The following is a 12,446-nucleotide window of genomic DNA, read 5'->3' on the forward strand; positions in this document are numbered from 1 at the left end:
CAGGACTCAAAAGCAAGGAATATCCTAAAACCTCAGCCTTTAACGCTGAGTCTATCAGCATGGGCTGTGTTTCTTTCCAAGGTAAAATATTAATCCAGACTATCACTGCAAGGACCAGCACCCTAACCGACCCGCTGGGTAACTCGGCTCAGATCCTGCCCCCTCCCCCACCCTCCTGCACCTGGGGCTAGGAGAGAGAGGATGAAGCACCAGGGCCTGGCAGGAGGCCAACGTGGAGCCAGGCCCTGTTTCCCTGTGCCTTTACCTGAAGTGCTCTTTCAGATCACATTTCCCAAAGTGCCGGCCTTGTGCTTTGTACTCTGACTCTGTTCACTTCCATAAAAGTGAAGAATGAGAAGGAACAACTTCCATTTAAAGGAAATCAGTGTCGGGACATGAGCGGCAGCCATGAACTGATGGAGGAGGTGCTGAGGGAAAAGTCTGAAGAGTTGGACTGTGGTCTCGGTTTTGCAGTTACTAACTCGGGGGCTCTGGACGCACTGCGATCTCTCTGAGTCTCAGTTTCCTCCTCTGTAAAATGGGACTATTCATTAGCATTTTTGTCGATCAAATCAAAAAATGGAAATGATTTTAAAAAAGTGAATTTCCCTCAAAGTCTTCAATGGATAAACAAATTAAAAAAAAAAAAAAACCATTAGGGAGGGAGGCTCCAAACACTGTCACATGGGAAAGGATTTGCTTGGTTTAACTGGTAAATCTAGTATTTATTTGATCTTTGATAGTTACAGGGGGAATTCTTTGACCCATCTTGAAACTGCCCTACAAACTCTTACTTCAAAGGGCCTGCCTTTGCTGTGTCTGCTCGAGGACATAATTATTCTTTGGAAATAGATTTTTCACCTGCTCTTCCATATGTGCTGATATCGATTGCCTTTGTGCACACACAAACTCACAAGAAGTTCGTTTGGTACCATTTAGGCTTGCTTCTAAAAAATCGAGTGTAAGAGTCTGGGAAAATAATCTGCCAGTCGTTTGTAATAATCGTGTTAAATAAGCAGTGCGTGGCTTATCGAAAGCCTGCCGAGCTGAACAAAGAAGTCAGTCAGCACAGCCTCAGACGCTGACCTCTGAACCCTGGCTGGACCTTGCACTGGGCAGCCTGGTAACAGGAAGGCAGCAAGACACACTTTGAACCAGGGGTTCTAAGGCTACGGTGGGGTTATAGACAGGGTGACAGCTGCACTTTGCAGCCTGAACTTTGTACCTAGACACAGGGGCATTTAATCTCCATAACAGGCACTTTGTTTCATTACTTATTAACAGCTCCTCCTTGAGTAAAGTTCTTTGTTAATGGAGCTTTAAAATACTATCCCTCTCCCTCTTGTTCCTGCCATGGAGATGGGCATTTGCGCTTTGTTTGCACGGTCTGTCTTCGAATGCCGCCTCATCCTTCCAAGGAGAAGGCTTTGCTTCTGTGCAAAGTGGGCCCTGGTAGAGGGGCTGCTCAGTAATGATGGCTCCAGAGGCCACGCAGTGCTCTCGGAGAAGGGGCCCCAGATCCTCACGCCATTAAATATCATAGCAGGAAATGACTGGTGACACTGCGCCTCCACCCACCACAGCAGTGATGTTTTTGTTCTTCCTGTCTTGCTCCTCTCCCGTGTTCCTCTCCTCTGCATATTTCTTTCTCCACCGTGAGCCTCTCAGTGGCACTGGAGTTAAGTGATGGTGACCCCTGTCGCATGCATCACTCCCCTAGCCAGAGTCGCCAAGACATGCTTTGTTGCAGTTGGAGTCAAAACAATTTAAGTGCACGTTCAAGTATTCTCCTTCCCAAATAAACACGTTGTACTTAACCTCAACGAAGCAGTAACTGATTCTCAGTGAGCCTGAAGGGTTAGCTAGTTAAAGAGAGGGGCTGGGCTCTGGGAAAGAGAGAACAGCTAGGCAGCAAAGCACAAGTGCCCACCGACACAAGCTGGTCCTACTGAAGACACTGGCTTCCATGCCCCCAAACCAGGGGGCGGATTGAGATGCTATCTCAGTTGCTAAACATTCTGTGGTCCTGATCCATAAATGGGCTTTGGTTTCTGGTGGTGACTTCAGGCCACGCATTTAGGAGGAGCATCGGAAACTTTGCCTGGGGGCTTGAGCGACAAGAAATTAACCTCTCCCCACTCAGTTGCCCACTTTGATGGCGGTGGACTTTAGTTCAGACAATAATTCTTCCTTTCTCATTTTTCTTCATGTGTTTAGAAATGCCTGTGTGCCTCGCTGTCACCCAGCAAAGGGTCAGCCTGAGTGTGGGACACCAAGCGACAAAAACTCCCCCAGACACACCCTCCTGCCCTCAGCCACCAAGCTCTTCTATGCCGAAGGGAGTTGATCAAAACTACTGTGAAAACCAGTGTAAGTCTTACCTCCTTCCCTCTGGCTTTCTCCTAAGGCTCTTCCTCCCTCGGTCCTCCTGTCTTTTCCTCTCTCTCCCCTTTTCTTCTGCTCTCTCCCCTTCACTCTCTTCTTTTTCATTAACGTGCTCAAAGGCATGGTTTTCAGACTCATCACCAGGGCACAGATGAAAGACATAGGAGCAGATCTGGCTTCCCCATGCCCATTGCCTTCCTTCACCCCGCCTGTATTTCGCTAGCCGTGCCAAGGGCTGCAACCATGCATTTATCCCAATATTTGGATTTAGATTGCTCATTCCTAGGAAGAGAGGGGAACATTAAAAACAATGCAAATCCTTCAGAAATCTTGAGTCTCTCACTTTGAAGTTCAGCACCATTGCTGGATGACCCACACAACCCAGGCATCTCATTTTTCCTGTGCGCACCATGCCAGGCACCACGTGCTCCCACAGCAGGTGGACAGGGAGACAGGAAAGACAGAACATGTATTTCACTGTTTCCGTGCCAGCACCGTTTTCTGTCCTCAGACGCCACACGTAGGGCTCTGAGGCCTTGCTCCTTCCTGCCATAGTCTCTCTCCTCCTGAAGCACTCCAGCACCCGCAGCTGCCTCTCCAACGGCTCCTCCCAAGGCCCTGGATTAAGGCTGCACCTGTTTGGGATTTGCTCAATCTGAAAAATAGTAGAGCTCCCCCAGAACGCCTAATTACCTTTGCCCTGAAAGCAATGCAATTGGATGCTTTGGCAGCACACTCAGAGCGGCCAGGGCTTGCAGACAGGGCTTCTGGATCCAGTCTCAGTTACTCCAGACAGAACACGGTAGTTGAACTTTGATTTACACCCCCTCCTCACTCCTCCACCTGCCTCTCAATCCAAGAATCTTGCCACCTGCTCTCGGCAGGTTTAACAAAGTGCAAGCAAAGGTGATCACAGTTTGCATTGCTGATAGCTGTGAGATAGGAGACGAAAACTGGTCTGACTTTATGTCCACTGTAATAATCCAAGCTTCAAGATGAGAAATGCAACATTTATTGAATTTTCTTTTTCAGGTGAACTCAGGGAAACCACCATGATGATCCCACTTAATTCTTAGTTCCTGGCCAATGAAGAGAACTTGAAAACTAGTTGGAGTTCAGTATTTCATGAAGATCCTAATAAGAGCTCCTTTTAGTTATTGTCGCACTCTTTGGTCTCTCCTCCCAGCACACACATGCACACATCTCACACCCGGGGAACAGGAGAGAAGAGATGGGGGAAGGGGGGTTAATCCTGCTAAGCATTAGAAGGAGCGCTGAGAGGGCTGACAGACCAGGCCCAGCATCTGCGTGAGGAGCTGTTCCAACCACAGAAGTGAAAGGGACAGCCACAGAGACTTTCAAGCACTCATGTGTTTGTGGATAAAATGATGTTTGGGGGACACAGTCACTGGTCGAAGGAATGGAGTGAAAAAAGGCAACCAGCAAGATCAGAAGGGCTGCTTCCCTAAAAGCAGGGAGGTGGAAAAGAGAGAGAAAGTACATTCTCCAAGAAGCATGCTACAGGTTTGCTGCCTCTTGGTCATCCTGTCAATCGCTCCTGTAATTTCTAGCCACTTCTCCTTTCCTCTCAACACACTGGGTTTCCTTTTTATAAGAAATATACTGTTACTATAAAAAGTGAAGGTAGTGGTAAATCTTGCCTAATATTAAACTAGAATACAAGGCCAACGAGTTATTGCTTAGAATAATCAATCAATTCTGTGGCCCCCTAATTTCCACCTGCAATTTTTTCTTTGTGCTAATTTTACATTTAATTTTGGCATAAATTAAAGTTAATTGCCTTTGATTACCTAAGATGAATTACACTGCAAGAAGAAAAGCATAATATGTTTAAAAATGTATTTATTTATTGAGAGAGTAAGACAGTGATCTCCCAGTCTGCGGGTTTACTCTTCCGAGGCCCAAAAGGGCAAGGGCTGAACTGAAGCTGGGAGCCAGGAGCTCAATCAGGGTCTCTCACAAGGGTGGCAGGGACCCAACTGCTTAATCCATCACCTGCTGTTTCCCAACATGCACGTCATCAGGAAACTCAAATCAGTAGTGGAGTCAGAACTAGAATCAAGGCACTCCAATATGGGATGTGGGCTTCCCAACTTGCATCGTAATGGCCATGGCAAGCATTCACCCCCATACCTTTTAAAATGTCATCTAGGGGTCAGTGCTGTGGCATAGAGGGTAAAGCCACTGCCTGCAGTGCCAGCATCCCATATAGGCTCTGGTTTGAGTCCTGGCTGCTGCACTTCCAATCCAGTTCTCTGCTATAGCCTGGGAAAGCAGTGGAAGATGGTCAAAGTCCTTGGGCCCCTGCGCCCACATGGGAGACCCAGAAGAAGCTCCTGGCTCCTGGCTTTGGATTGTGCAGTTCCAGCCATTGTGGCCATCTGGGGAGTGAACCAGCAGATGAAAGACCTCTCTCTCTATCTCTCACTCTTTCGCTCGTTCTTTCCCTCTCTGCCTCTTCCTCTCTGTTACTCTGCCTTTCAAATAAGTAAATAAATCCTTAAAAAAAATGTCATCTAGCAGAAGCTTCTCAGTCTTGGCTCTTGAGCGAATGCCTTGTTGCTGGTCCACCTCACCTCGGTTTCATACAGTGCTTACTTATTGCAATTCTTTGGAATATTTGTTTTCTGTTCCCAGTGTACATCTAAGCTTTCCATTCCTTGATGCTAAACATCACTTAGCTGACATTCAGCTGTCCATGCTGCGGGAACAACACCCTTTGGCTCAGTCTTTGTTTGTGGTACTCGGTGAGGATGTGGAGAAGACAAAGAAAATATTGCTTGTGTCTTGAGTGGTTGTGTCTGGAGAAGGGAAGAGAGAGAAGAGAAAGGCTGGACTATTGACCTACTTGCTCTGCAGAGAGTCCTAAAAGAAGGGACAAAAGGAGGAATCCAGAGCCCCTAGAAAGAAAGAAAATTGGACATTCATCAGTCACAACCAGGCCCTGTACTAGGCTAAAGGGGTTTATATTTATCTTTCTACTCTGGGGACAGAAATCTGCACGGAATGCATGATATTTACCAGAATTCAGCCAAGAACTTTGAGTTGTTGCCTACTCCATCATAGAGCCTGTCTGGGCTTTTCATCCCGGCGTTTAAATCTCTCCACCACTTAGCTTTAAATGACCCATCCAAATTTACTGCCCATTAAAAACATGATGTTTCCTCCTCTCAAGTGGCCTCATCATGATATTTTTATTCCTGTGCTTATACTCTTTCATGGTGGAAAATGTAATTTAGGGGCCATCTGGATCTGCATTCCAATCCTGACTCTATCACTAACTAGTTGTGACATTGTGAACCACGGTTCCTTCATCCTTGAAATGGGACTAGTGATTCTTTATAGAGTTAATGGAGATAACATCCATGAAGGACTTGGCTTTAGAGCTGGTGTGCCTGAAGCACTCGATGAACTATTGTTAGGTCATCTTTTTGTAAAATTTTTATTTGATAGGAATATAAAAAGATAGACAGATGGATAGCAAGAGCTCCCATCACTGGTTCAGTCACCAAATGCTTGCAATGGCCAGGACTAGGCCAGACTGAAGCGGGAAGTCAGGAACTCCATCTGGGTCTCCGATGTGGTTGTCATGGACCCAAATACTTGAACTTTTACCAGGTATTTTCAGGGTGCACTTCAGCTGGAAGCTGGCATTGAGAGTGGAGTCGGACTTAGGCACTCCCATGTGTGATATGGGTGTCTCAAGCAGAGGTTTAACCTCCAGGCCAAATGCCTGCTCTTTACTACGTCATCATTATGATCAGTATTAAATGCCTTCTCCAGAATCAGATTCTTCTAAACCTTACTCATCCATCAAGTTTAATACCCAAGTTCTCTTTGAAACCGATTTTTCCACCACTGGTTCAAATCTATAGATTCATTTTCTTTATGTAATTTTGTATTGGACCACACACTAGTCTGTGTGCCACTGCCCAGGTCTAAAGTTCTTTTAATGTGAAGGCTAAATCTTATAGGCTCTGCTGAAACGTAGCTCTGACCTTCAATAAATGAGCAGTAAGTAGTTGTTGAATTTTAACCTGTTCAGAGCTTTTGCACTTATTGAGCTTCTTAGAATTCAGGATCATGTTTCGTAATGTTAAAACACACTAAGTATGCTACAAGCTCCTAATTTTAAACACATTAAAATTATATAGTGCAGCTACCATGGAAAACATAACATTGCAGTATAGCAACTGTAATAAATGATTTTTGAAATACCTAATATATGGGTTCACATGTTCTAACAACTCTCTAAGCCTGGAATTAAATTATTGGAAACCACACTTTCCAGCCCTCTGAACAATGCAAAAAGCCCTATGATTAGCATAAAAAATGCTCCCTGTGTATTTCCTCTTAACTTCTCACTGAAATGAAATGAATCAACTCAATGTTCTGGGAGCTGGCCTTCCATATAAATAACCTGCGGTTTGCCTTTGGTTCAATATACTGATTTACACAGCACATGCAAGTTTATAAATTACATTTGTTAAGATACACGTTAGTGGTGTAAAGTGACAATTGCCTCTTGCAGCTAAAAGAAGCATCTAGAACTAGGAACCTTGAGACAATAGCCACAGAGATCTTGACACAATCTCAAGGACAGTGGCATGGAAAGGCCAGAGTGTAGATCAGTTTGATCCACCTGCTTGGAGATTAGCAAACCTTCCTCCCTGAACTTTATAGGTTTGACCCACACCCAAGAGACACACCCAGCTCTGCCTCTGGGATCTGCCCCAACCAGCTTTCTTGCCCAGGACAGGCTGTGAGAAACTCTTTTGTTCCTCTTTACATGGATCAATTTGTCTCACCATTTCCTGCATTTTTCAGAAGTTACTTCAATAGAGTATTTTTAGGAGCAAGTTGGAAGCTGCTGGTAGTTATCATGTTATCTACAAAACCCAGAGTCAGAAACTGAAGGGTAACGTTTCCCCGCAGGTGTCAATCTGCTTTCTAATCTATATAACCAAGTTGCTATTCATCATGGAGACTACTTCCTTTATTTCACATTGTTTTGAGTTTCCTTTACTAGCCAGTTTATCCACATATCTTTTCTATAGGTCGAATTTGGAGTTGGCAGGAGTGAGGGGAATGGTTGATAGGCAGGATTAGAAAGTCCGAAATTTCTCTGAAATACTAGTACCTTATTTAAAAAAAATGTAGAGGTAAGGGAACACCAAAATAAATAAACTGGAGTGGCTAATATATTCCAAATGGATAACATTTGTGTACCAACTTTTTGGCAAGTCCCTCAGCCAAGTGGTCTCAAAATTCTCAGGTGGGTCCACAGGTGAATGATTTGTCTTGTCCTACTGGAATGATAGCCCTGTAGAGTGTTTTGCAAATGATAGAAATGCTATATGTCTTCACAGGTCCTCCAGATGAGGAGTTTTCTATTTCACCATATCTGTTCTGGGGGACAAAAAGGCAACTGAATAGAGTCAACTCTTAAATGAATATCATTTACCACCTAGTCGTCTATGCAGGCAAAGCACGCTTGGCCTGGGAAACATCTAGACCAGCATAACACCCTCCCCAGAGGCAGTCCCAGGGAAGAAAGGTAACCCATATAATGAACAAGAGAAATGGATGGGGGACACTGCACATTTCTGGCTTTAGATTCATCTTCTTAGGAAAAACATTTAGTGTCTCTCGGTCTCAATGTTGTTTTGCAAGGTTTAAAAACCCAAATAGACATCTTCCAAATTGCGTTAAGCCCTAAAACTCTATGATTTTTAATCCATCAGAATACAAAATAACAATAATGTATGAAAATGCTAAAATGTATCTACAGCTAGAAAATTGGAGTAAAGAAAAGCAACAGTGGTTTGCTATGAATCAAGGAATTCTACAAATCCCAAATTCTACACAATGCATTGGTTTCCCCTTGCTGTGTCAGTGTCAGTGTCAGTGTCAGAGGTTTAATGCTTCTAGTTGAACAGTGAATAGAATGATGGTAGCATCTCAGTACCATTGAGAAATCAGAACTGAGTCTCTCCCTATCACTTCTATCTCACTACTGCATTCTTACCAAGTTTCTCTTCTTCAAACAGAAATTCTCACACCTACCATGGCAGAAAACATCGTGTCTCTCAAAGATGTCCACACCTCAGTCCTCAGAACGTGAAGACACATTACTTTATTTGGCAATAAATAAATAAAAAGACTGCAGATGCGATCAAGGTAAGGATATTTGATTATATTATCCTGAATTACATGAGTGGGTCAAATGTATACTCACAAAGGTCCTTATAAATTAAAGACAGATGCAGGAAAGTCAGTAATGGGGATTTGAAGTTGCTGTAGTGTGGCTTAGAAGATGGAAGAAGAGGCTGGGAGCCAAAGAAGGCAGGTGGACTCCACAAGATATGAAAAACAAGGAAACAGACTCTCCCAACAGCTTCTGAAGAGAAAACAGCCCCATTGGAACCCAGTGAAATTCAATTTGTGCTTATGATCTCCTAGAACTATATTGTATTTTTAGTTCTTGTGAGCGCCTAAGTTTGTGGTAGTACGCTGCAGGAGTCCTCCAATGTTAATCCACACATTTCAGGGTCTTCACACTTGCTCTTCCCAGTACCCAGAAGGTGGCTTCCTTTGAATCATTTCATAATTAGCTCCTATTGGTCATTCTTGTCTTGGCTGTGTGGCCTCTTCTGTAAACGTACACTCTAAGGTGCTCTCTAGACCATCAGCTTATTCTTTGCACTTCTTTGATTCTTCTGGTTTGTTTGTTTAATGACTATATTCCTGTCTGTAATGTCAGCTTCATGAGAATAGAAAACTTGTCTGTCTTAGTCACCACCCTACTTAGAATATTCAGAATAGTGTCTGACTCTCATCAACAGTTGTCTGACTGTAGGATTTATAGAACTCAATAGGGGTTCAGAGGACCTGAATCTTACAGATAGTTTCTGAGACATACTCAGACACATATAGATTTTGATCATCGTTCAGTCACAAAAGCCTTCTGTCTTAGTGAATCTTCTGTTGCTATAACAGAATACCTGAGATCGGCTAGTTTATTTTAAAAAATCTATTTCTAGCAGAAAAGATGTCCCTTAAAACACCATCATCCCACACTGGAGAGTGCCTGTGTTTGATTTCCTGGCTGCAACTCCTGACTCCAGTTTCTTGCTAATACAGACCCTGGGAGGCAGCGATGATGGCTCAAGAAATCGGCCTCTTGCCTCCCATGAGGGAAACCTGCATTCCCAGCTCCTAGCTTCAGCCCTCCGCCCAGTGGTTGCCAAGTATTCAGGGAGCAAATCAGCATATGGGAGCTCTCTGTCAGTGCTGCTGTGTCTCTCTCTGTGCCTCTCTCACTCTGCCTCTGAATAGAAGGAAGAAAGGAAAGGAGGGAGGGAGGGAGGAAGAAAGGGAGGGAGGGAAACAAATTTATTTCTTATTTATCCCTTATTGTTTGGGAGGCTGGGAAGTCCAAGACTGAGGGCCTGCATCTAGTGAGGGCCTTCTTGCCAATGAGGACCTGGTGAGGGTGTTCATTCAAGAGACAGAAGCAGATTACTTCTTATAAAAGACCCACTTTCAAGATAACCCAATTTTGCAGGTCCTCCACGACCTCTTAAAGGTCTCACTTTTGGATATCTTACAATGTCACATGAATTTTGGTGAGGATAGTCAAACTAGAGCACCATCTCTTGCCACCAAAAACCCCAACTATGTGACTCTCCTGCACTGGTTTTGATTCTCCATCACTCTCTCCTCCCATCTCACAGGGCAAAGTGGAGAAAACATGCGAGTAACCCGGATATTTCCAAAGACAGAACTGTGGGATAAAGACAGTGGTCTTTGAGAGTCTAAGGAATAAATGGCACTATATAATGTTAAGTCGCTGAAGTTTCCTTCAATTGAAAATTGCACTTTTACTTATGTTTGATAACTTCACAACATTTCCACTTGGCCAAAATCCCATCACAGCAAAACCAAGAGCGCTCCTCCCCCTGCCTTGAAATTTGTTAAAATGGCATTTCCCTTGTGTTGCATTTCCTTAGACCTGTGCATAAACATCTCCCAAGATAGAAAGCAATGCACAGCTGTAGCCCTGGGAAGAATACCGCTGTGCTTGGGATATCACATTTTTAAATCTACCAAAGCTGGAAAAGAGATTCAAAGCTAAGGCTGTAAGTCTGTCTTTAATGTGCCCTCTTATGCACAAGGCTTTACCATTAACATGTCCCCTCAGAATTGGGTGACCTACTTTGCTGGACTCACAACTGTGGCAGTACACATTAAGGACATGCAGTTCAGTCAGGAAAGTGAATCTCCTTCTTACAGGACGGACCTCACACCCTAACGGGATGGTAATAGTTTGTGGATGAGGTGCAAAGGAGGACACGGTGAGGAAAAGCGATTGAAAGGAAGAAACAACTTTGATTGTTATGATCCCCATTTATGGTATAGCACTGGAAGAGAGAAGAAGCGCTAGAGGTTTTAAGAATTGTCCACTAAATTTAACCAGACCTCTTTCCCCTCTCCCCATCTGTCAGTGTTTTATTTGAATTTTCAACTGTGTTCAAACCTTCCAGTGAAATTCTTTAAGCCTTTGTTTTAATTTTTATCTTGACCAGAACTTGCAGACTGGCAGCTATTGACCAATTGATATTTGTAGGTCTGTTTTGATTGGCTGTGCATTGCATCTTAAAACTTTTTTTTTAAATTAGAACACCATTAGGTACATGTATCTGGTCTAGTTTCCAATAGATTCCAGCACTCACTGGTCTCTTAATCTGGCTGCTTTACATGTTTACTTTTCCTTGTTTTCCTGGCCCCCAATTGCTAGACTCTAGTCTGGTCTATACCTGGCCAATATCGGCATCCTGGACTATCCAACTCAGAGGCGTTTGAGGACTGATGCCTCCATAGATGGTGCCAGACTGTTCATTTTGTTTTCTCCCAGAGTAAGCATGTGACTCACGGATATAGCTACATTATTTTTTACTCCTCAGTGAGGACTTCTGATTTATGCATTTATGTATTGGGTGGAAAAACAATCTTACAAATTTAAAATCCAAGTCACAGTCAGATTTATTTCTACCTTGCCTTTTTCCAGAAAGGAATTAGAATGGCTATTAGATTAGTTATAAAGATTCGTGATAAGTTGTTTTTAATAGAAGCATCAAATAACAAAATCTGGATCACCTGCAGAAAGCCTGGACACATTGATGCTGTGGACAGGGAACAAGTCAGTCATGGAGGCTGCCATTCTGTGGACTTTGTTGGAAATGCAGTTTTGAAGGAGCAGACAGACGTCCCATTTCAAAACAGGTGACACAAATGACACATGGAGGATTCTGCACTGAGCTGGGGAAGGGCTTGGAGAATCATGAAGCAGCATTCAACGTATCTTTGTTTCTAGAGCAGAAGATTCCACGAGAGACTCTTCAGGGTAGAAAGTATGGAGTGGAGGGGGAAAGTGGAGCAGGATCAGGCCCATCTGGTAGCTAACAACCAGGTCAGGGTCAGCAGCGACTCCCACATTCTAGGAAGGAAAGGAAGAGCTTCTTTGAGAAAGGCCCAAAGGTCCTGAAGAAAAGCACCATTTGGAATCCACTTACCATCTCTGCTTCTCTTTCATGTTCAGTTAGTTCACTTCCCTGCTTAGAGTTTACCAAATACTGGGAGATATATATATATATATAGACAGGCAGAGTGCACAGTGAGAGAGAGAGACAGAGAGAAAGGTCTTCCTTTACCGTTGGTTCACCCTCCAATGGCCGCCGTGGCCGGCACGCTGCGGCCTGCACACCGCACTGATCCGACGCCAGGAGCCAGGTGCTTCTCCTGGTCTCCCATGGGGTGCAGGGCCCAGGCACTTGGGCCATCCTCCACTGCACTTTCAGGCCATTGCAGCTGGCCTGGAAGAGGGGCAACCGGGACAGAATCCGGCGCCCCGACCGGGACTAGAACTCGGTGTGCCGGCGCCGCAAGGCAGAGGATTAGCCTATTGAGCCGTGGCGCTGGCCACTGGGATATATTTTTTTTAAGACAAGCCTGGTCCAAGCCACCATCTTCTTTTTTTT

Source organism: Oryctolagus cuniculus, chromosome 4 (assembly GCF_051225735.1).
Source record: "Oryctolagus cuniculus isolate XC-2025 breed Fujian yellow rabbit chromosome 4, ASM5122573v1, whole genome shotgun sequence".
NCBI lineage: Eukaryota > Metazoa > Chordata > Mammalia > Lagomorpha > Leporidae > Oryctolagus > Oryctolagus cuniculus.